Consider the following 24,964-nt stretch of genomic DNA (forward strand, 5'->3'; position numbering starts at 1 on the left):
GTGAATTATTTTACCTCTCTAAGCCTATGTTTCCTCATCTATAAAACTGAGGCTACAAGTATGTATTTTATAAGGTTGTCATGAGAATGAAATGGAATGTATGTAAAGCACTTGGCACTTAGCATAGGGACAGACATGCAGGAAACACTCAGTATATGCTATCAATACTTTTTTTGTTCTAGAATAGCATTTTCCAATCTGCAGGCAATGTACCCTAGTAGAGCCCCAGAATTATTACAAGGGACCCCCAAGTCCTGCATGACAACTAAGGGAAAGTTATAGAATAAATAAATAATATGCCTCCCACGTGTATGTCTTACGATTTTTTCAGATGGACATAAATACCGCTGTAGTGAAAAGAAAACTGATATAAGATAAGGAAGGAATATTGTTCACATTGTCACTTGATATTTTCCCAGCTTCTAAGCTACCTTCCAAAAAAATTGATCCAAAGACAGTAAGAAGGTTTTGCTTTCTTTTCCTTAGGAAAAGGAAAATCAGAAACATGTGCAGGAGTGGTAGGCAAAGGATTCTAAAAGCCCACTCTCTGCATTAGAGTTTCGAGAGAAAAATCCCTAAGTTTGGGATTTGAGCTGGAGGTTTTGCGTTCCTCTCACTACCTTTCCTCCTGTCTGTAATTGCTCACAGCTGGGAACCAAATGACCAGGCTCCTTCCTAACACCACTGCTCAGGGCAGGGTGGCTGTACCATGGCTAATCCTCAGTTTTCTCATAACTCTCATTACAGAAAAGAAAAAAAAAAAACAAAAAACAACCAAGCAGAAATGGGTCCACCTGGGGAGGGTGCTGGTGAGTGGAGACCCAAGGAAAGGTTAAAGGGCCACTGCTTAATAGAGCTTAAGGGATTTGGAATTGTGAAAGGCAACATTAAGATTGATTTCCCAGCAAAGTCCCTTTTTTGTAAATGCTATCTTAGGGTATTTAAGTAGATAATCTTTATTTTCAGGAACTTTTCTGAAGGAATTGGACTTGAATCTTTTAAACATTGAAGTTTCATTTATTGAAACCTCTGTTGGTCTCTGGTGGGCCGGAATTTCGATCTCTTCTATAGTTACTGCCAACTTTGGATTTCCCAACTAAAAACTCCAGGCACCTACTGGAAAGTGTGGTTGAGAAGGTATGCATACAGAGCAGGGGTCAACCCAAAGAGACTGTAAGCAGCTCACAAGGCAAGAAAGACCCAGACTTGGAGGCCAAGGGCTCAGCTTTCTCAGCAGAAAGGAAGGGGGTGGGGGGAGATTCACTTGATCAGTTTCCAGAGTTATAGAGTCAACAGGCCACTGAAGCCCAGAGAAGGAAGACTCTTTCCCAAAGCCAAGCAGTGAAGGTCTGGAAAATGCTGTAATTAGAAAAGAATCCAGGTCTCCTGGCTCATTAATGACACCCTCTAAATCTGCCACAGAGCCCTTTCCCACAGAGGCACCATGAAGTTGGGGACCAAGGGGCCAGGAACCCCAAGAGCTGAAAGTAGGATAAGAAGACTATGCTGACACACCTTGTTCCATGCGGCTTCTGATGGGTACCATATCAGTAAGGACTTCGGGGAGTCATAGGATAGAGAAGGAAGAGACTGAAAAATCTCTTTCCTACAGAATGCAGTTAGGACATGACTCTAAACAGAACCATGGACTGTTGGTCTCTGTTCCATCACCCCCAGCAATACTGGAGGCTCAGGGTTAGTCAATGTTCAGCTCACCTAAACCACGGAGTCACCTTCCTTGCCTTTGTTCAGGAGTGTCACATCCAGAGATAGAGACCAAAGAACAGGTTTAAGGAGGCTGATAACGGAAGAGTAAGTGGCTCCTGGCTCAGCAGTGTTTGGATATCAGGTGTCCTGAGCCTGTTTGAGAAGTAGCATGATCCCTTTGGTTGGTGAATGAGAAGGACCACCAGTTGGATTTACTTTGGAAGAGGGGGCATCTAGGCAGGGGCTGCTCTCTGGTGCTTGTGTAATTATGGGATAATCTAGGATATGCTGAAATGCTTATAAAGCCCACAAATTGCCTCTTGCATTCTAATTATTCACCTCTATAAAAGGCAGAGTTGGGAGAGAGGCACCAAAAACTTCTGTCACCAAATTAAAATATTCCAGAAGAAAGGGGAAAATGGAAAATGTTGTCTCAGTTACCTCTTCTGGGTCCAGCCCAGAAGGCACCCAATGTTTTCATCCCTACCCATCCCACCTCACCCTCTTTGAATGGAGATGACCTCTATCAAATGCCAAACCACAGGTATTGACTCCTGTCTCAAAAACCCATCTAGTCACCTCCACTTGTTTGCCAGTTTTGACTTCTAGGTGTGAATTATTGCTTTTCATGGCTTTCCAACCCCCATTTGTTTCCTCATCTCATCTCTGGATCATAAACACCACCCACTCCTTGTTGATGATCACTGTGGGTCATTCTTGGACCAACTTCCATTCTCGTCTTCATATGCCATTCTTACTTTTTTTTTTCCCCAAGCCCCTTGCACAATGACCTAGAAAAGAGGCATATGTCCTCAGCCTGCCTCTGCAAAACAGACCATCTTCTTTTTCGGGACTGGCTTACTTAACGTGCAGTCTCTTGGCTAGATACTGAGGATGCAAATATGAAAAAGACAACAGTTTCTGTTTTGGGGAAGCTTACAGTATGGTGGGAGAGAAAGAGTAGTAAACAAACAAAATATAGCAGTCAAGATTCAGTTTTAGGTGACCAGCTTAGGCCAAAAAAAAAAAAAAAAAAAAAGAGGGGGACGGAGGGATGAATTTACTAGTTTGTTGAATCATATAACTTAAAAGATGAAGGGTAAACTAGCTTCAGGCATGAGTTTATCCAGAACCTCTAATGATGCCCTGAGGAATGTGTCACTCTCTTCTCTCCACTCTGCTTTCCTCTGCCTTTATTCTCAGACAGCCTCTCTCTATATTACGCCCTCCACTCCCCACCCAGATGCTCCAGCCTTACACCCTTGGGCATAGCTTAGCAACCCTCAAGAATATAATCTACCCCAATAGCTCCAGCACAAGTCTAGGATAGGCCTCCTATTGGCTTGATTCAAGTCACATGCCTATTCTTGAACCAATTACAGTGGCCAAGAGAATGCAATGCTCTGATTGGCTAAGCCTAGATCACATGCCCACTGGAATTCCATGAACAAAAATTAAAGGGGGGATGGTTCCCCAAATAAAAATTAGGATCCTGTGTCTAGAAAAAAGATATTGGGCAGACACATCAAACCATACCTTCTTCTCACCTGTATTCTCCTGGCTTTTCCAGGTCATCAGCTGGCTACCTAAAATGACTGAAGTGTTATTGTGCACCCGTGTGTTAGTAAGTCACCACTCTCTCATCACATATTTATATCCTTGCTCTCTAACAGAAGGTCCAATGGTGCACCCCCTACCAGCGGCCAATGGTAGAAAATCACGACCCCCAAAGTAGGACTGGGTGGGGGGAACTCTGAGAAAGAACAGCCTCTGAGGAGCCTCTGAAACACCATACCCCATCAGCAGCTCTTCCCAATTCTCAAAGAGCTGACCCTAGCTTATGCCACATTCTACTTACATGTAACACCATTTTAATTGCATCATTTACAGGCAAACACAGCTGTTTGTACAATAGAGTTTTTCATCACAGGGTGTTTGTGTATTAGTGTGCATGCCTGAGTCTTATTTCAAGCACAAACAGCCCAGCTTGACTCGTTAAAAGACTTCATCATTTGCAAATATGCAAACATACCCCCCTCTGTCTTCCAACTACCTCCGCCCACCCTTGAGACTTGGAAAACATTCTGCCAGATTAAATAACTGCCACCAGTCTTTCTAGACTGCCTAGAACAGTGTTAAACTCTGCACCGTGTTGAAAGAAAACCTATAGGTTAGCTAGCTAAGCCATTTGGCCCACATCAGTAGTCCCAACTGCCACAACATTGGCAATGTTCTGCCAAGGAATGATTCAACGTTGTCAAGAATTCAGGAGGAGCTAAAAAAGAAAAACTGAAGAGACCCTTACCTGCCAGCCAAAGATGATTCACTCAACCTGGAAAATTATATGCTGGCGATAAAAGTCAGTGGGCTGAAGGCACAATGTTCATGAAGCCACGCTGTCCCCCAACACTGAACTGGAATTCCCTGATACTTCCTAATACCAGGGGGCTGCATGAGTCCTAAGGCCATCCTGAGTCTGTGCCTGCAGCCTGGTCTCTTCCCCTGGGGATTATGTAAAAGAACCACCTTCCCCAGGCAGCACTAGAGAAGTGAAAGCTCTTTGGAGATCAGACAGATCTGGGTTTAAGTCTTGGCTCTATCACTTCAGTCTCCACATTTGTAAGATAGAGATGATAACACCAGCCTTCCAGTTGGCTGTGATCATTTAACAAATATTTACTGAGTACCTACTCAGTTCCAGACCCTGAAGTTACAGCAGGGAACCAGGTATGTGGCCCCTGTCATCAAAGAGCTCTAATTATTTAAGTCGTGTAATAGTGTATGCAAAGTAATTGCCCCATAGGAAATGGTAGTTATTAGTTATGCTGGAGACCTAGGAATTCCAGAACCTTCCCTCTATATGGGGGCAGGGATGTGACCTGAGGACCTGAGCTTGGGAAACAGCCCCAAAGGACCTGGGGAAGTAGACAGAGCTGAGGTTTCCCTCAACTAAAGAAATCATTGATAAATCACTAATGAGTGCTGAATTTTAAGTAGGAAAAGCGTTCTTCAAGCTTTACCTGGAGGTAATCAGAACTCCCTGAACCTTAAAACCATCCTAGCAGTGGTAGGTCATTGTCTTCATTTCACCCACAGGGAGGCTATGGCACAGAGAGATTAAGTGCCTTGCTCAAAGTCACACAACTGGTAAGTGATGGAGCTAGGACCAGTACTTGAGTCTGACCAATGCTAGTCCCCATGCCAGTAATCCCTGTACCATAGCGCCTACCTCTCCAGCCTGGAAAGGGGTATGAAGACCTCAAGAAGGCAGCCCTTTTTCCCGAGGTCCACACAGCTGCTGGAGATACTGATTCAGAGTCTGCTCTGAACCACAGTCATTCTTGTATTCATTCAACAAAAATTTATTAAGTGCCAGGCACCATTTTGGCTTTAGAGATACAATGCTGAACAAGATAGGCAAAAATTCCTGCCCTCATGAGACCTATATCCTAGTAGGGATGAGAGACAATGAACACAATACAAGAGAAAAATGCATGGTAAGTTAAGTAGTGATAAGAGCTAGGGAGAAAAATGAAGCAGGGAAGGAGGCAAGGGGGTGTTGGACAGAGTTGCAGTTCTAGCTGGACCAAGGAAGGTCTTGTAGAGAGGGCTGTAGAGGAAGCAGGCTGTGTGGATGTCCAGAGGAAGACTAGAGAAAGACTGCGTCCATTGAAGTATAGAATCAGGCTGTGACTTAGCCTCAGGCACACCAAAACAGACCGGGTCCTAGCGGCCAGGAGAATGTGCCTGACAGACCTCCATCTGTGGGGACAAGATTGACCAAACCTCCCAGTGTCAGCTCTGAAACCCATCACCCAGTTCACACAGAGGCCCTTCTTCCCATGAGCTGTCCCCTGTCAATGACCGAGCACAGCAGGGATGCCATGGCAGGCCCATTGTGTAGACACTTGACTCCTCCAACTGGCCAACCTGGGCTCAAGTACGCCTCGACAGCCTTCCTGAACCTCTCCTAGACTGCAGGCATGCTTTTGCCCAACTGTCCCCTCCTGCACTCGAAGTCAGACTTACATTGCTTCTTATAGCCTTTTTTCAACTCCCTCCCCATTTTCCCTCCCACAGGTATTACTACCAGTGGAACTGAAGCTCCTTTAATGCCATCTTGACATCTGCTTCTTGGAAGACCCAGACTAACAGGGTGGAGGCAAAAAAAAGAAGGAAGGAAGGAAGGGAGGGAGGGGAATGGAAGGGAAAGGAGAGAATAGGGGGCTGTGTTTTCAGGAGGCTGTGCTCACTGAGCTGGTCTTGAGTTATCTCAGGTTCAAGGGTCCCTGCTGTCCAAACTCAAACCATTTCTAGGCCTTTGTACTTTCTTTTTTTGATTTGCTTTGGTAATTTACTAGTGGAGGTCTGTTTAAGTAAAGGACAACAATAAAAGCCACCGTGCTGTCTCAGTGGACCTAAGGTAGGAAGATGCTCATCCACATCCTGACATACATGCATCAGAAGCCTTGATGACAGTGGCAAGAGGGAATCAGAGGTCAGATGTGGTGGTGGCAGCAGCCAGCCTGGTGAGGGAGCTGAGGAAGACATTAATGCTGGGGGCCATCTGAGGATGGGAGTGGGGAGGACCGAGCAGGGGCAGCTGGGAGGACTGATCACATCTCCCAGGCCCAGGTTTCCATGATGTTCCCATGTTTCCATGCGTCAGTTGATGTATGGGTATTTCTGGGAGGGAGGGGAGAAAGGCTGGTGACTTGAAAACCCTTTGCAGGGTTGAGCAAGGTCTGTCCTAGGCTCGCTGACTTCAGTTTCCCTATTGGTTTTGAAGGCAAGTAAGTCATTTCCGGCTGTTCTGCAAACATCAGCTCCAATCGATAGCATCAGAATCGTTTCTTTGCCCCATTTGTTTTCAACAGCCCGCCACTGGCGGTCCCCCACGCTGGCTTTCTCCAGCGGCAGCTGTGCTCTCCCCACTCTTCCGGGCTCCCTGTTGGTGAATGGCAGAGGTCCCCAGCCGAGCAGCAATCACAAGTTCAGGCCTTTAATCTCCTGCTCAGAGGGATAAGTCCCCGGTTCGCCTCCCTGAGCAGATTATAGGCACTTACTGTGCAAGTAACAGACAGCCTTCCCTTCCCGTGTTCTGTCTTTGCTCTTGAGAAAAGCATCTCTGGGTCGGCAGGACCTTCCCTCACTCACAGACACTCCCGAGGACTTTGTAAACTTCAACAGCTACAGGGAAGGCTAACAACTAGATTTCTCAGAGGAAAAGACTTAGCAAGAAGAAAAGGGCTCATGCTCCATTGCCCCTCCACCCCCGCGAGTGAAGGATTGGGTCTGCTCCAGCCCTGCCAGGGCCAGTCACTCCGCACCAAAGCAGATGCCTAGAGTGCCTGGTCCCGCCCTCACCCATTTACCCATCTACCTGCATTTCTTCAGCAGATCTTTCTGAGCCCCTCCTGCATGCCCAGCACTGTGTTACCATGGAGCACACAAAGCCTGACCCGACTGACTACAGAATAACTGAGGAGAGGGCCATGTGGACAGCCAACTGCCACTGCTCATGTAGCCAAACTGAAATGGTCTCCAAGTCCCAGGGAGATAGCATGATGGGCCATGGGACTGGAAAGGAGGTGTTATTTGCTTTGCCACTTATTCTGTTTTCCTTTACTTGTTGATTTATAACCAAGTCTGACTATACCAGGTAATGGATTTCAGTCATGGTGGGGACTGTTCTATGTGGCAGACCACTGATTCACAAAAAAATATCAGCCAAGGAAGAAAAGTAGTAACAATAGAAACTAAAGATATTAAGTGAGCAGTGTGAGTGGAGGTGGGCAATCACCCCACTGGATTACAAGTCCTATGTAAGCAAGGAATTTAAGCAGCTTTTTTCACTGCTTTATTCCCAACTCCTGACACAGTGACTGTCACACAGTAGATGCTTAATAAATACATATTGAATGAATGAGTATTGAATAAATTAACAAAGAAAGAGATGCTATTTTAAAATTGAGAACAATGTATTTTTCATTAAAAACAAAATAATAATGAATGTACTTCTTTTTATGTCTAAGTAAGAGTGGTCCTCGGAGGAGATGCAGGAAGGAAAGTCATCAAGACAGTAGCCAGAGAGAAGCAGCAAGAGGGCAGGAGCAAAGCACAACCAGTAAACGGGAAGGTCCACGTTCCCTGTTACGTCTCTGACCAGTCCATGTTCCTTGTTCACCGCACCTGCTGCCCAAATACTCACCAAAATCCCCTTCAAAACAACCCAGATTATTCATATTTCAAGTCTCTGAATCCCTCAAATGCCAAGGTTGCCCAGCCTGGAACATCCATTGTGCAGTGGAAAGGACAAGGATGGAGTACCAGCTGGATTATCTCATTTAGACCTCAAAACAGCCCTGCAAACTGACTAAAGCTTAATTTAAAAAAAAAAAACAAAACAGCCCTGCAAAGTCAACGTTGTCATTCCCACTTTACTAATGGGGAAAATACAAGCTCGGAGGACTAAATAAGGTATCCAAGGTCACACAATTAATAAGCATCAGAGTTTGGAGTTATTTCCAGGTCTGACTTAGAACCCAGTTGTAGTTTTCGCTCTGCCACCACCCATGTGACCCTGGTCAAGCCATTTCACCTATTTGGGCCTCAGTTTCCCCAACTGTAAAACAAGGAGCTCATGGGACACCCACCCAGGACAGTCCCACTTCCAGATCTGTCTTTGCATCAAAGCAGACCCACACGCCCACCAGTCCTCCTTTGTGCTGTCTGGATACCCTGCAATCTCTCTGCAGCTTGGACCCCAACCAGCAAACAGTGAACCCAGCAATTCCTACCACCCACCCTCCCCAATCTGAGCCAGCCCGACTCTTAGAGTCCCTATCATCAGCTTCCTCTCTCTTCCACATCAGCTTTTTCATTGAAACTACTCCCTCTCTCCATCCTTTAAACTTCAACCAACCAGAAACCACTTCTCTCTGTAGAAGCCTACCAGCCCAGAGTGAGGGGATAGGGTGGGCTCTCTTCAAGTCACCATTAGACTTGTTGGCCAAACATGCAGATGCTCAATTGAATCTGTTGCAGCAAATAGTGGAAATGGACAAAAAGGGACCACAGAAACACAATATGACAGATACCACCCATCCTTCCCTCTTCTTCACTCCTTTTCCCTGTACACCATGTGCTGGGACCTGGAGTCTAGTCTTCTCAGAAGTGGACACCAGACCTATTTATGACAGACACAGGTGCTCTGTGGCAGGATAGGGTAGAGGGCAAATGAGAACAAAGCGGGTAAGGCTGCAGCCAGTGGCGGGGAGAGGTTGGCAGAGATTCACTGTCAGCATTGGGAGCTGGCCAGGCCCGTGGGTGAAAACATTGGCAAAACAGGTCAGTCTCTTGGCACATCTTCTCCTCCTGGGATTTGCGTCAAGTTCTGAGCTGGAGGACAAAAGGCCTCCTCTGAATTCCTCTGAGGGAAAACTGGGGTTGGGGGACTGTGGGGGTGTGGAAGGCTGGGCCTTAGAGGAGCAGGTGGAGAGGTCTCTAGTCATCAACTCTGGCAGAATCATAGGCTGCACATCACCCCAGGCAGCCGGGACACTTCGAGCCACTCAACTAAACATGATAATGGTGATGCCTCTTACTGGGCAACACTCAGTGTTTACAAAGCCTTTGCTCCGGGGCTCATTTGAGCCCCACAATTATTCTGCAAGAGAGCAAGGCACAAACAGTCCCCACTTTACAAGTGAGGAAACTGAGGCCAGATACAACAGTCACATCAGGAATTCGTAAATCCTGCCTTGGCCCGGGCACCCCTCCACCCAGCAAGGCCCTGACGTAGATACATGCACAAATGAGGCAGAGCCGGGGAGTGGTGCTTTCCTCTCAGAGAAGCAACATGGTGCGGTGGTTGAGTGCATGGATTATGGAGCCAGACTTACTAGATTTGAATCCTGGCACCACCACTTACTAGCCATGTGACATTGGGTAGGTCATTTGCTTCCCCTTCTCATGCCTCAATTTCCTTCTCTCTTAGAAAGGGATCACAATAGGATGTATTTGCTAGGTTGTTGGGAGAATGAAATGCATTCGATAGTTGGCCCCGCACTACATAAGTGTTAGCTATTACTGCCATGATTAGGTGAGACTTCAAACATATATCCCAGGAGTCTGGGCTGTGCAGGGATACTCTTTCCTTGTTGCAAAGGAGACCATTTATTCCCTTCAACATTCAAACTCAGGATGGAGAACATAACACCCCTATGGGATATGAGGTCACACCAAGCCAAAGCAAGGGTGAGAGAGCAAGAGAGGGGGCTTGTCTCAATGCCTAGAGTGCAGCTGGCCTAAGTGTCCTCCCCATGTATCCTTAGGTCTAGGGAGTAATCCCAAGCGTGACTGCCTCTGGGAGAAATGAAAAAAGGAAGACATAATGGCACCTCCGCACAAGGGTTGTTGGCGTTGGATCTTAACCCAACTTCAGCATCCTCGGTGGGGTGGGGCAGTAAGTGAGGTGGCCGGGTCCAGCTACATCACCTGACAAGGGGCTTAACCCCACTGCCCTCTGTCTCTTCACCAAGCCTGTGCAGTGGCCAGAGCCCTTGATTAGCCAGTTCAACAGAAATAGAAGAACCTGGTGTATAACTCAGATCCTCTGACTCTTGTCCTGACTGCCCGCCTGCTCATTTCACTCTGCACATCAACTCTCTTGGCCACTGTCCCGAGCATCTCTGAGTCCTCTTCCCCATTGGCAAAATGGGGGTCATAATTCCAAATGAGCTCACAGACTTGTCTAGAATGACTCTGGGAATGGCATGAGAGGCCTTTGCAAATGGGCAGGACTAGTTAGATGGAATGAACAGCTAGCTCAGCCTCACGTGCAGTGCTTCTAGAAACAAGCAGGGTCTAACAGGGTAGGACCCTGGATTCCTGGGTGCTAAAGAAAGACTCAAGGGAAATAAGTCCATATCCGGAGTTGCCCCCAATGTCCACAGTGCTGGCTCTGTTCTCTCTCCACACTCTAAGGAATTCCACACATCCAGAGTTAATAGCAATGTTGGGAAACCATAGTTTTCCTAAAGTTTCATGACCCAGGCAATACTTCTTAACCTTTTGGGGACCCCTTTGAAAATATACTTAAAGCTCTGGGCTCTCTCCCCAGAAGGATATGTTATCTGCAGACAGTTACATTTTGTCAACAGTTTTGAAAGCATCACAGTCCCCTCTGAAGACTGTCCCTGGATCCCTGACTCAGGGCACATCCTTGGGTTTGGTGGGTCTACAGAAGAACGAGGCTTTCCTAAGCTATCTAAGCAAATGTAGTAGTAAGAATTTTACATTTTTCGAGTACATCACACTTTTCAAAATATTTTCTGTTTCATAATCTCACAGTTCTTACAACTATTACGTCCATGATAAAAATGAGGCTCAGAAGAGTCAGGTAACTTTTGCCCAATGTAACACAGTTAATGCTGATGGCTACAGTTTACTACAACTACCTGCCAGGCATTTTACATGTGTTAAATTGAACTTCCCAACAGTACCATAAGGTAGACATTATTATTATTCCTAGTTTGCAGATGTGGAAACAGAGGCTTAGAAAAGCTAAGTGGCTTATCCAAGATTATACAGCTACAGGTGGCAGAGGTGGGATTTTGAACCCAGGACTGCCTGAGTCCAAAGCCCATCCGGGTCATGGAAGGGATCCTTAGAATATGAAACAAGCATTTTTGTAATAACAGGTTGTTTGATTGACAAAGGAAAGGATTTTGCTTAAAAGGAGAATTTGGGTAGTGTAGAAATATGGGCATTTCTCCAATATGGAGCAGAAAAAAATGTGTACATAGATACACTTAACTGTCATAACAGCCTGCCCAGATCTGGGTCTTTCAACCAGGCCAAACCACCCCAGGCCCCTACTCACAGCAAGCTCTGGGCTTACCAGGCCCATTTGCCAAAAAAGCCCTGGACCCGCCCAGAGCATGTCCACTTTTACTCATTGATTTTTCAGCACTTCCTGGGTACATACCCTGTTGGCTTGTCTCCCATGCCAAGCCCCAAGCCCACCCCTCAAAACTGATGACTTACTGTGCTTTACTTCTCTCAGAGCCCTGGTCTCTCTCAGATGCTATTTGAGCTCATCCTCTGTCACTGCGCTTGCCCTCTCTGGGATCCTCTGTCCCACCCCTGACATCTAATCAAACCTATTTGGTCAATATCCCCCAGCCCTGCATGTACCTCTCCCCTCCAGGTGGGGTCAGACAATAGTTCTCAGGGTAAATTAACATGCTGCATTCCGCTTTAACGATCAGCCTCTTGTCAAGTTGGTTCGGTTGATGTGAGTTAGACATGCACTGATTAGTCTGTCACCGTGTCAATCTGAACACCAGGGAGCTATGAGACAGGTATTCAGGCAGGGATGCAGCCATTCACACATTTATTGAGCACCGATTGAGTGTAAGGCCCTGAGCTAGACGCTGTGGGCACACAAAGGGAACTTATATTTTTTGAGCATCTACATTGGGCCAAGATCTGGACTGGGTGATTTTCATACACCCTTATTCAACAATTAAGACACAGTCCCCAAATACGACTCAGCCATAAAAAGGAATATAATAATGCCATTTGCAGCAACATGGATGGACCTAGAGATCCTCATTCTAAGTGAAGTACGCCAGAAAGAGAAAGAAAAATAGCATATGAGATCACTCCTATGTGGAATCTTTAAAAAAGAAAAACGGGGATTCAATGAACTCATCCACAAAACAGAAACAGACTCACAGACATAGTAAACAATCTTAGGATTACCAGGGGAAAGGGGATGGGAAGGGATAAATTTGGGAGTTTAAGATTTGCAAATGTTGCGAATTTTATATGTAAAAACAGATTTTAAAAAAGCAAATTTCTTCTGTATCGCACAGGCAACTAAATTCAGTATCTTGTAATAACCTTTAATGAAAAAGAATATGAAAATGAATATATGTATGTAAAAAAGAAAAGAAAAGAAAAGCAATCTGGTGACTCTGAAGTACAGTTGACCTGTGAACTATGTGGGTTGGGACTACAAGGATCTATTTATACCTGGATGTTTTCCGACAGTGAATACTACAGTACTATTTAAAAAAAAAGATATAGTCCCTAACTTAACCTGTGTACTTTTGAAAGCACTGGGTAACAAGAGATACAAAAATGGCCTGAGCAAAAGGAAAAGAAAAAGAAAAATTCAGAGGTTCATGAGGGAGATAAAAATACATGCAATAATGACCACGTATGACTGTTACAAGGAAACAATACAAACATTTGTGGGAGCAAGATGCTACTTGCTAGTAGGAGAGGTTTACGTACTAACCCTTCAACTTTAAAGAGGCTTCCCTGTATCTTCCACAGTGAATCCTTATATTCTTAGTCATTATACATGTATTTTTCTTCTCCACCACCCCCCAGATAGGTAAATATCTTGTCCATCACATGTGGGCAGTAATTCCACTTGTTCAGGGAGCAGATCAAGGCAATGATATGAACCCAGTGCATCTTGATTTCAGCATGGCATTTGACAAATGCTCTACCTGGTGCCCTTGAGGATGTGATGGGGAAATGAGAATTGGGTCACAGGACAGGAAGTGGAGTCATAGCTGGATGAGCAACTACAGTCAAAGAATGCTGATTAGTTTTTCTGTGTCAACCCCACGGAGGTCTCTAGTGGCATGCCATAGAGCTCTGTCCTTGGCGCTGACCTCATTGGCATTGTTACCTGTGACTCAGAAGACAACATACAAGATGTTCTAATCAAGTCTGCAGCAGACGCAAGGCTGGGAAGCATAATTACCACTACAGATGACAGAATGGAAATAAGAAATGACCTCAACTAGTTACCACTACAAATGTCAGAATGGAAATAAGAAATGACCTCAACAGGAAGGAACTCAGGGCTGAAACCCACATGATGGAACGAGACGAGAGAAATGCAAAGTCGTGCATTTAGGCTAAAAATTAATTGCATGAGTACCGGATGGGGTAGACCTGGTTTGGCACCAGTCCATGCGAAAATGACCTATTTGTTTGTTATTCTGTAAATTGGCCACTAGCTCAGATTAGTCCAACTGTGTTATGTGGTTGATACATGATCCATAAAGTGAACACAATCTTGGCCACATCAAAGGAAGTAGAGTGTCTCTGGTCTAAATCATAACATGACCTCGATGTGCTCAGAACTGGTCCATCCTGTCTGGAGCACAACACTGAGCCCTGGGCATTACAGGGTGAGAAGGACATTGAAAAACTGGAGCACTTCCTGAGAATGGCAGCCAGATGGTGCAGAAGCTGAAAGTCTTGTCCACAAAGAAGAAAATGTTGGTCCAGGAGATGGGGCAAATTAAGAGGCATGTGAATGCTACTTCAGACATGTGCCAGGGTGTCATGCGGAAGCTGGAGACCTCCTCAGTGGACACCTCTAGACCGGTCATTCCCAACAATGTTTATCTGCTGGGACCCACGGGACAGATAAAGTTCACATGCCCAACACATTCCCATGGCAGGTCTTCATTTTTAGACATCACCTCCAAAACTTGCAGGAAAGTAAAGAACTTACAATAACTTGTCACTGATAACAACAATCAAAGTCACCGTCATTGCAATGACTTACTGGCCTCCAGCAGGAGTCTGGTGGCCAAGGAAATGTCATATCTTCTCTTCCTGCTTCCTCATCCCCCAGGAAAGAGCATGTCTACAGACTATCAGTTCTGAGGGTGCTAATGGGGACATCCTGCTAGTGGTAGCGCCTGAGTGGGATGAGGAATATGAGACTGATGCGCTGCCTACTGCGCTAAGGAGGCAACTGGGATGAGGAATAAATAAATCCACAGTCTGCCAAGATGCTCTTGGACTCTTGGGCTCTCATCTATTCTTGCTGGCAAGTATGGCCTTTCCTCGAGTTGAAACGTTAAAAGCCAAAAATTGGGTAGTATTCTGGCATGGAAGACATCAGAGTGGGACTTTCAGTTGGCTTTGGTTCCAGACTGTCCTCATTGAGGGAAAGAGGTCCAGCGTGGCTCGCTGGTACCCCACAATGGGGACTGGGGCCAGAGTCCCAAGAATTATAACCTGTTCCTTTGCTTTGCCTTGCTCCCTGTGTTCTATAATTCTGGGAACCTCTTATGGAGAAGTGGCAGGATGCCCTATCTAGACAAGGACTATACCAGTCTCCTCAACCATCTCCAGTAGTCATGGGACAGTTAGAGACTACAAAGATAGACAGACCTGTGCAGCTGTTCAAGACCTTATTCTAGTTTGTTTGTTTGTCAGCTGGATGACCTCGAGCAAGTGACCTAACCTCTCTGCTCAGTTTCCTCAGTTTGTATAATGAAGTTAATAGTGGTTCTTAACTCTCCTAGGATTAGAATGAGCATCAGATAAGATGATACACAGAAAGGTCTTAGCATATTGCTGGTCACAGAGTAAGTGCTCAATATTAGCATCATGTCCACCCACCCTTCTCTCTTCTCTATCATTGACATCTCTGGGCAGAGAACAGACAGGGTGTGGGTGCGCACAGTGCCCATGGTGGTAGTACCACACTCATCTCTAATCAAGGAAGCATCCAGAAAGCAACTGAGTAAAGGTGACACTATTATAGAGGAATCTTGAATCTGCACAATTTAATTTATGAAGTCAATAATTTGCAAATTTTGCCACTTTATTTTTAGGAAAAATTACTGGCAGCATATGTCACAACCAATCACACTGTTGGATACTGTGACACCAAGCTGAGAGTCCCTGCTTGTGGGTGTGGTTCTTACAGCACTGTGAGTGTGTGTGTGTGTGTGTGTGTGTGTGAGAGAGAGAGAGAGAGAGAGAGAGAGAATGAGAGACAGCCAGAGAGGGAGGGGGAAGGAGAGAGGGTGCAGAAGATGGGGTAGAAAGAGACTGAAAGACAGAAAAGGGAGAGGAGGGAGAAAGAAACAGAGAGGAGAGAAATGAAAATCCCTGGGTCTTACTCCTGGAGATTTTGATTCAGTGGATCTGGAGGGACACTAAGTTCTGTGTCATACTTTCTGGAATTATGAGAAGCACAGTTCCAGAAAATAGAATCAGGAGTTATTTATGGAATTGAAGCACCATGTAAAGGGAAGATCAATCAAAAGAAGAGTTTTCTAAAAAGTAGAAGTTCCAGATGGTGGGCAGACAGGGGCCCTGAGCATCCTGTCACCAGAGGTGCGTGAACAAGGACCCGCCAGAGAACCCACAGGCAGCACCGGTCAGCAGGGACCCTGAGGACAGCGGCACCAGCTGAGCCATCTCCCACTGCTGGGGTCTCTAAGCAGCTGGTTGGGATGTCGTGGAAGTTGGGGTGAGCCCCCATCCCACCCTGGGAGAACTAAGAAGTAATTTTGTCTTGAACAAGCTCTCTTTCCTTTCACTGCTTCCTCCAGTTTAGGGTGGCAGGGAGGTGGGTAAGACTCAAGGTCAAAGACAGTGTCTGCGTGGCCACTCTTGGACGGCCCTGGGATGTCGGGGGGCAGCCCTTCTCCCAGAGGTGTCTATGCCCCAGTAAGGGGACTCCTGATATTGACAAAGCCCTGTAAACCTGCCCTGAGGAGCTGGCGGTGACTATCCTCTCGTGTCAGAACCTAGCACTTTAGTATTTCAGATACTCCCTGCTGGAGACAGAGTGGGAGGTTATGAGCAGGGGTCCTAGGCCACACAATTTAGGAGAAATAGAATGTGAGCCACTTACGTCATTTAAAATCTTCCAGTAGCCATGTTAAAAATAGGAAAAAGAATCGGGTAAAGTTCACTTTAATAACACATGTTATAACACATGTTATTTAACTCAATGTATATCCAGAATTCTACTATTTTAACATATAATCAATGTAGAAAATTATGAATGAACTGTTTTACATTCTCCCTCTCCCTTTTTGTACTGTCTTTGAAATCGGGGTTATAATTTACGGTTAAAGTACATCTCAGTTCACCTAACCACATGTCAAGAGCTCAGTAACCATATTTGGCAAATGGCAACATTACTGGACAACAAAGGTCTAGTCCTTAAACATTTTTAGGAAAAAATGGCCTTTTCTACTTACTAGCACATGATCTCAGGTAAGTTATTTAACGATTCTTTATCTGACTTGCCTCCTTCACAACTAGGGATACCATCACAGAGCTGCTGTGAAGAGTAAATGAGTTACTATGTATAAAGCATACAGAGTGGTAGCTGGCACATACCAAGCGCTCAGAAATTCAGCCCTCCCAGCTCTGTCACATAAGAAGGTCAGGAGTTTTCATCTCTTTTTTATACATAACACATGAACATTTATTAAGCCCCTCAGTATGTCAGGCTCAGAGCTAGAGGTCATGATCTCATTAAATTTCCCAATAACCCAGTGAGGGAGTGACAATTGCCATGATTTAATGATGAGGCTCAGAGAGGTCATCTAACTTGTCCAAGACCACACAGCAAGTACATGGCAGAGCAGGAATTCCAACCTAAGTCTGAGGACTCCAAAACTCTATTCTTTTCACTGAACTATGTGGCCTGAGATGCAAAGAGGTGACCGGAGCTCTCAGGGCAGGGGGTGATGACTCTGAGCCTTGAGCTTCCACCTGAGTCCTCCAGCACTGTCCCCCTCTACCCAGCTGCCTGCCCAAGGGTAGAAGTATGGCCCCACAACAGGGTGCAGGGGACATTTTGGGTAGAGCAATCCTTGCAGGAATTTCTTCAAATTACATCTCTCTACACGGCTCCCCAAAGGTGCCAATAAAACTGGGCCTTAGCACCTGAGCCGGAGGTGGGGAGGGCGTGGAGGGAGTGGGAGTTTCTTAGCATCACTAAAACTCCGTTACAACCTCAGAACCCGATCTTGCCCAGGTTCTGCCCAGCTTCTATGTCCTTGAGTCCTCAATGCTTTGAAAGAAGGAAGTGGGTACTCAGGCCAGAATGATACAGCAAAAGGATGTGTCCAAGTGCCTCTCTTGGGGTGCCTCTTACCCCAGGACACCCCAACTCCCCAGCCTGCAGGTGAGAGGCTCTAGAAGAAGAGGATTTTTTTTTTTTAAAGCCAGAAGACCCAGGAACCAAGATCCAGTTACAGAAAGAAAGGGGGAGGGTGGGAAAGAGCTAGTGAGAGTGATGGAGAACAGCAATGCAGCAAAAAGAGCTTTTAGCGATAATTAATAATTAACATTTCTAATGATGTCCCGGCTACAGGAAGAGGCCAGCCCAGGGCTCTGGGGCATGACTCGGGGTGACGGCGACCTCCGGGAGGACCAGCAGCCTAAGCCTCATTAACCTTCATCAGGCCCCCATGTGACCCTTCATGCCGCCAGTGGGCTGCCTGCTGCTCAGATGGCCATTGTCAAGAAAATCTTGAGAAGTAGGGGCCCGGGGGAGTGATTAAAGGGGGCAGGCTGCCAGTATGAGAGGTTCTAGGGAGCCCCTCTTCTGGGCTCACAGATCTGACCCCCATGAAAACCAAGTTTCCCTTGGCCAAGGCATGTTCAAAGACAGGAACACTCCTCAGGGGCAGCAAAGAGCTAAGAGCCCAAGGAAGTGGGTAAAGGCAGGCAAAGGCCTGACGAGGAGGTAGGAGGGAGCTGTTTCAAGAGGGAGCCGGTCCCAAAGTCAAAAGCAAAAGGGACTGATTACATGGTTATGGTGGCTATGATGGCAGCAGTCACACTGGATGGTCCCCCCAAAATGCATATGTTGAAGCCCTAACCCTCAATGTGACTATGTTTGGAGATAAGACCTTTACACAAGTAATCAAGGTTAAATGAGGTCATAAGAGTGGGACCCCAGCAGGATGGGATTGGTGTCCTGATAAGAGGACGCACCACAGAGCCCCCACCCCAACCACACACACACGGAAGAAAAGCCATGTGAGAACACTGCAACAAGGTGGCCAGGTGCAAGCCACGAAGAGAGCTATCCCCAGAAACCAAGTCAGCCAAAACCTTGATCTTGGACTTGCCACCCTCCAGAACTATAGAAAATAAATTTCTTTTGTTGCAGCCACCCAGTCTATGGGATTCCCTCAGGGCGGCCTGAGCAGACTCCTGCAGTGATGGTTGAAGTGATTGTGGCAGCTAGAACACTAGCAATAAGTGCTCAGGTGACCAACCATCTCATTTTGCCCAGAACTGAGGGGTTTACTGGGATGCAGGCCTCTCAGTGCTAAAAGTGGGGCAGTCTCAGTCAAACCAGGATGGTTGGTTATCCTAGCAAATAGCAATAGTAGCAGTAATAATAGTGGTAACAGTGGTGTCGTAGCAGCGGTCATAGTACCCGCAGCAGAGGTGGTCCAATAATTAGCTCATAATTAATATTATATCATATTTATATACTTACTCACTTCCCAGCTGCCTCATTCCTAAAGGATGCAGGTGATTTGAGGCCATATATATATATATATACACACACTCTTATATATATACACAGTCCTTCACGGATGTAAGTGTTTTCACAAACGCATAGGCCCTGCCAACTTGAGCCAGCACTTTGCCCCCCAAACTCAAACCCACCCCATTTTACCCCAAAGACCAATGTGGACTCAACCAGCTGGAGGGGCCCTCTCCTGCCAAAGGCCCCATGGCCCTAAGGAGTCGTGGCTCCCTGACTCCGTGCCAGGCAGATGCCCCAGGCCTCACCCTAAGAGCCTCTGCTTCCTTCCAGCCCTGTGAGGCCTGGGATTTAGCCAGCTAAGTGAACCCTCCTGGGGCTTCTGAGAAAGAACAGCGCTCCAAGGGCCCAACGGTAGCTCTGTCTACTGCTCTTTGTGTTTAGCTTATTTGTTGTGACTTTCTAACTTGATATAATGTCAAATTTACAGAACGATTTCAAGAACTGTATAAAAACTCTCAGATCCCCTTTACCTGGATTCACCAATTATTCACATTTTTTCCATTTCCTTAATAATTCTCATTTTTAAAAATCTAAAACTAAAACAGAAAATAAACTTTTCTGGTGTGTATGATACAGATTGACAGCAGGACATACATAAGTACATGCATCCATATATTGGGAAACATATAAATTTGGCAGCTCATCACCCACTTACTGGTAGAGATGTGCCATTATAACTTTTGGTGGCAAAGATCATAGTGGTACGGGGCTGGGAGGGAGGAGGGTTGCCTGGGATGAAGGACAAGGAAGATTTGGAGGGTAATGGAAACTTTCTGTACCTGGATCAGTGGTGGTAAATACACGAGTACATTAATTCATCTAAATGTGTACTTACAATAGGTGTATGTTACTCTGTAGACAATTTATACTGAAAGTTGATTTTTTAATGTAATCTTTTTTTTTTTTCCAAGTTTACTGGCTTCAGTTCTGAAGGACCTAGAGAAGGAAAACTGATGCCAGAAGAAGTATGGATTTTATGCTCTTAATTATCATACATGTATATAGCCCTTCTTACAGGTCAGGCTCTGTTCTAAGCACCTTATAAAAACTAACTCATTTGACCCTCACAAGCTTGTGGTGTAAGGGCAACTGTGGTCCCCATTTTCTAGATCAGGAAGAGAAGTTACCTGGTGGACAAGACAGCACAGCTACGAAGTAGCCAAATGTGACTCTGCGCCCCAGCGGGCTGGCACCAGATCCCCAATCTTCAACATTATGCTTAGCCGCTTCTTTACGTGATAGTGAGAAACCAAGTCCTGTCTAAATGTGAGCTGTCTGCTCCACAGCAGAGGAGCCCCCGAGCCCCTGGGACCAGCCAGTGGGCCAGCCAAGCTGACTGTCCCTGGGGCTTCCGCTGGTGCACACCCACACCACCAGACTTTTCTCTACTTCCATCCCGACCCTCCCGGGGCTGTCAGTCCCATCTCTAGGGCTTTCCAATTGCCTGATTTTAGGAAGCATTTACTGATGCCTTTTAGCCTGGTGCTGGAGGCAGAGTTGACCTAAATGGACACTCTGTCTGCCCCCAAGAGATATTAACAGAAAATAAATATGTGCATGTCTGTGATTTCTGGAAGTTCTATATTATGAAGGCTGGAATTAGTTTCCTCATTACCTGTGTGCTTCCTGTAAGTCAGGGTTCTATGAGGGGAGAGAGCCAGACAGGATTTCAGGAGACCTGGTCCAAGCATGGACATCACTACTAAATTGCTGTATGATGTAGGGCAAGTTACTTCCCTTCTCTAGGTCTCAGTTTTCTCACCTAAAATGACAGGAGGTTAGAACAGATCAGGGGTTCTTGGCCTATGGATCCCTAGGATGTCCAGGGATGGGCTTCAGATGATCTAGGAATTCCACAAATTTATATGCACAGTGTTGTGTGCATGTGGTTAAAGGGGCCCACAGACTCTTCTGATCTTCAAAGAGATCCACTATCATTCAAATATTTCAGCATCACTTGCCTGCCAAATTCTTTTCTAGTTCTAAAATTCTGAGATTCTATGTATTAATCTAAGAATTTGTACTGCATACCAGCCTGGAACCTTCATTTACAGAGGATGACAAAGAAGACCCAGGACTTTTATGCAAAGCAAGGACTAGCACATGGGTCTCCTGATTGTGATCTAGCCTTTTTCATTCATTCAAAACTTTTCCATTATAATGTATGTATTATTCAAATGATAACTTTCGGCATATGCCCAGAGCCTCTACAACGCCCCAGGGGCCGAACACAGACCTAGCACATAATAAATATTTGGTGAACGAAACAGTGAACTGGGAAGCTGACTAGGTGCTGAAAACTGGAATATGGGGAGAATAGGAGGAACCCCAAAACAGGAGACCTAAGTTTTAGCTTCAGCTTGGCTTCATACAAAGCCTCTTCCCCTCTGACCTCTCTTTTTCCATCTGTAAAATGAAAGAACTAGACTAGTTAAGATCCAAGGTCCCTTCTGGATCTAAGATTCCAGCCTGTCAAAACTACCTCTGGCTGCTCGAATAGTGTTTTGGGAAAGAGCGATGCCTAAGCACCCCCATCGCACGGAAGTCTCTATCCTAGTGTACTGGTTACTTATTGTTGTGTAACAAATTAGCTTAAATTTTAGCAACTTAAAACAACAAATATTTGTTATCTCACACAATTCCGGAGTGTCGGAATCTGGGCAGTTGGCTCAGCTCTCTCATAAGGCTGCAGTCAAGATGTTGGCCAGAGTGGCAGCCATCTGAAAGCCTGACTGCAGGTGGAGCTTCTGCTCCCAAGCTCACTCACACGGCTGTTGGCTGGAGGCCTCAGTTCCTTGCCACAAGGACCTCTCCCTAGTTATGCTCATGCCATGGCAGCTGGCTTCCCCCAGAGCAAGTGATCTGAGAGAGATAGTCACCAAGATGAAATCTGCAAGACTTTTTGTAATCTAATCAGAAAGTGACATACTATCACTTAGTATGTATGTATGAATGTGTATTATTAGCTGTATTTTAGTGGTTAAACAGATCAATCCTGATGTAACATAGGCAGGAGCTGCCCAAGGCATGAATATTGGGAGGGGGGATCATTGAGGGCCATCTGGGAGGCTGGCTGCCACACCCAGGCTGGAGCCAAATCCCACAGGACCCCCATTTAGATAAGGCCACTACTCAGCTTTTCTAGGGGTTCCCATTTGGGAGGTTTGGGGCATGAGCCAGCCTATATCATCAAAGGAATGTCCTACCTGCTCCTTTCCAAAGCAAGCACGAGAATTCTTCAGGACTCCTCCCTGAAATCCTGCTGCCCTGCACAGCCACTCAGGGGTAAGGCCAGAGCTGTGGAGGGGGCTCAGCAAGAACCACCCTAAATAACCCAGCAAAACCCCAACTAACCAGAGCAAAGTGAGCCAGGACTATCACCTAGTCAGATTTTTTCTGTATTCAACTATCCCACTCTGATAAATAAATCTAAATGCTATGGTTGATGAATGATGAATGTCAGGCAAGTATCTTGCTATTAAAGGTTTTTTTAACCCTCCAAAGGTCTATAACCATAGCTTGTATCCTCTCTACCTCTAAAGCATTGTGAGGTCTGCAAGATGCTGAATTACCATCGAATGATCTGTTACCTTGACTAGCTAAGGCAGAAAAGTGAGATAAACCATTTTAGGAAGTTTCTAAAAATCAACATTTCTAACAATGCAGCCTTTTTACTGAACTTCCATCTAATTAGGAAATTAAATTAACCAGACCATTTCACTTCCTCAGTAAATGGGATTGAATTTCTTGTGGCTGCTACTCAGACTCCGTCCTCCATTATATCCGGCACTTCCCACCCCGCCTTTCATTCCTCCCGAAGCCTGGAATTCTTGGTGAGCCTGGAGTTGGTGTGAGAAGACATGGGTTCCAGTCTCTGTTCCGCCTCTTACATTTCGGGCACTTGGCCTCTCTGAGCTCCTTTTTTCTCATTTATAGACGGAAGAGATTAAAGTACACGAACGACTCTGTGGGTGTTTTTCATGCCTAACTTCTAGGACTCCATCCATTGACCGTTCTCTCTCTGTTCACTTTCTGAAATCTGACTGCTTTTTCAGGATGCCAGTACAATGCTATCACCATCATGCAGCCTCCTTTATCTCTGTGGATAGAGTAAATTCTCCCTTCTCTCTGACCCTACAATTAATAGATATTAACACATTGTTTTACGTATTAGGTATAATATATATGCACATTTAGTCTCTCTGACCAGACTCTAAGCTCTTTGAGAACAGGGGCCTGGTCCTTCTCATCTTTATATCTAAAATAATTAGTTATTATTATAAGCACTACATCTAGCACTTAGGTCATACTGTGGTTTTGAAGGAAGTCCAAAGATGTGTGATTTTGCAGCATACCGGTGTACTGGCTGCCCTCAGCCAGCAGGGGGAGCACATTTGCTCCTTAAAAGAAGCAGCCAATACTGAACCTTTACTCTCTGGAGAGCTGATGGGAGGATTTTCCTTAAGGGATGAGAGAGGCCCACGGGACTGGGATGAAGGCAGGGATGAGGGGGAGCCTGTTATTTCTGCCCAAGAAGCCACTATTTATTTTTCAACTTGATAAACAGAATAACATCCCAAGAACAGAGAGCAACTGTCACGATAAATTCAGAGCACTTCCTATCTTTAAGACCTGCATGGAGTTACAACAGGGATACATTCTTGACTAAACACTGTGTAACTTGGGGCATTAAGTCCATGATAAACTGAGAGATAGGGACCTGTAACCTCCTTCCTTTGAAGGATATTTAATTACAAAATTCTGCAATGAAATTGCAGCCTTATTAAAATGGTTTCTTACTGAAGAAAGGGTCTCAAAAGGTGAGACAAGGCCAATAAGATAGGTGCTGTGCCTTTAGGGTTTTCTAAGAGCTCTCCCTGTGCCACTGCACTCTGTTAAGAGATCAGAAAGGAGAGATAAAGCATCTAGCTCCCTTCAGAAAAGAGCCCCTTGGAGAAGGTGATCTCTCGCTCCATGAGCCTGGGGCACACAGAGCCTGGAGTGCCACGCAGCTAGGATCCTGTCAGGGAATGCTGTCTGGTGAATAACCAGCTTCTCTTTAAAAGGATGTTCATTGGCCAGAGGTTAGTCACAATGGGCAGCCAGTTAGTCACTCACAACTTCGTATAAATCACACCACTCTTCTTATTCCAGCTCCCCTCCTCCAAAATATTGGGAAATGTTTAGCCTGAGAATGACGTTTAGCTTGGTTGTATGTTAGAAGAAGTCATAATTTGGGGGCATAAAAACTATGGGACAGGGAGGCCAGAGTGATGAGCCTGAGAGGGAAGGCTGTCGGCAGCCAGAGAGTGGTATGGGTGACATGGAACAGAGAGCTAGGTGACTGCGCTGACAACAACTGCTCCTGGATTTTTCAAAGAGCCTGCTCATCACAAGTCAGTACATCGGCCCATGTGTCCAGCCAGATTTTTCATTTGGAAAATACAGCTCCTTGGCTTTCCTGGTGAGTTAACCCCTTCCTCACCACCTAGAAGCCAACACAGAGAATCCCAATAGTCCAAGCCTGGGGTACTTGTTTTATTTCTCAGACATTGAGACCAGATTCCCTCAAACAGTGAAAAAGAGGAGTTGTCTTCCTCCCCTCAGAGCAAATGTGCTAAGTACATTCCCCTACCTGGTGCAGAAGGAGCCCCCAGCTGCTGCTGCTGGAGGTTATGTTGCTGCTGCTGCTGGTGGTGGTGTTGTTGCTGTTGCTGCTGCTGCTGCTGTTGTCAGACCCGACACCTAAGAGGCCCTTGGTAAACACTGGCTGGCGTAATTACAGAATCATTCCGTGTTCTGTATCCAGGGTTGGCCTGTGACACAGGGTCCCCTGCTCATTACTTATATCATGTTAACTTTTCACCCCTGAGCTGCCTAATTAGGAGCCAG

The 24,964-nt window shown here is 45.8% G+C and overlaps 1 long non-coding RNA gene across 1 annotated transcript; it reads left to right on the forward strand.

Moving 5' to 3' along the window:
* Positions 1-1,163: 1,163 nt before the first annotated feature.
* Positions 1,164-18,662, forward strand: LOC116667359. Its single transcript, XR_004324247.1, has 3 exons — positions 1,164-1,173; positions 5,333-5,337; positions 18,577-18,662. It is a non-coding gene; the product is annotated as an uncharacterized LOC116667359 (long non-coding RNA).
* The last annotated feature ends 6,302 nt before the right edge of the window (positions 18,663-24,964 follow it).

The sequence above is a fragment of the Camelus ferus genome, chromosome 11 (assembly GCF_009834535.1).
Source record: "Camelus ferus isolate YT-003-E chromosome 11, BCGSAC_Cfer_1.0, whole genome shotgun sequence".
NCBI classification, from domain to species: Eukaryota; Metazoa; Chordata; class Mammalia; order Artiodactyla; family Camelidae; genus Camelus; species Camelus ferus.